A 1,043-nucleotide genomic window follows, 5' to 3' on the forward strand; every position below is an offset into this window, starting at 1 on the left:
TGGCGAGCCGGTGGACACAATAAAATGGCATGATTTATATTCTCCACAGCTGCCCCACACCATGTAAATTCTACATCACAGTCGACTCCAAGTCGTCTCAAATTAGCTGAGGCCGAAATACAACCCAACACCACTTGCCACATAAAGTGCTGTAATTTTGGCGGACATGGAACCTTCCATACCTTAGCAAGAAGAGAAGTAATCTCTGGACCAGCCCCAAAATCTTGAAAAGTGTTCGGGACCGCTAAACGCTCCACCTCATAACCTGATTTAACCGTGTATTTTCCATGTTTAGTAAAATGCCATCCTAAGTAATCTTCCTTCGAACAATTGCTTAAAGGCAAAGCTTCTATCAAAGCGACGTCCACGGATCAAAATGCTCAATGAGCATATCCCTACGCTAAGTATTCGTGTGACGATTGATCGAATGAGTCAATCAAAGATCTGGATCCTGAAAAGGACCGTTACTTAAAGCTGGTCTCGGGAATTGAGCTGGAATCCAGGGATCATGCCATATAGAAATGGAGTCCCCAGAGCCAACCCTTTTAATAAGCCCTTTATTTACCAGAGAGCGAGCAGAAACAATGCTTCTCCATCCATAAGAAGGAGAGTATGACCGTATTGGTTCCAAAGGATTTGAATTCCTATAATACATACTCTTAAAAACCCTAGCAAACAATGAGTCTGGAAATTCTATTAACCGCCATAACTGATTAGCCAGGAACGCTGTATTAAAATCATCAACACTCCTAAAGCCCAATCCCCCGACTGCTTGCTACAGCAAAGCTTTTTCCAAGCTATCCAATGCATACCTCCAGCCTGACCATTTGAACTCCACCAAAAATTTGCCACAACACTCGTTAATTTGGATGTTATTGTTTTTGGTAACCGAAAACAGGACATCACAAAATTCGGTACAGCGGTCGCAACCGACTTAATCATCACTTCCTTCCCCCTTTTTGACAACAGTTTAGCCGACCAGCCAGTGGTCCGATTTTGCAACCAATCTCTAACAAATGAGAAAACCTACGTTTTGGACCCCC

The sequence above is a fragment of the Camelina sativa genome, chromosome 5 (genome assembly GCF_000633955.1).
Source record: "Camelina sativa cultivar DH55 chromosome 5, Cs, whole genome shotgun sequence".
NCBI classification, from domain to species: Eukaryota; Viridiplantae; Streptophyta; class Magnoliopsida; order Brassicales; family Brassicaceae; genus Camelina; species Camelina sativa.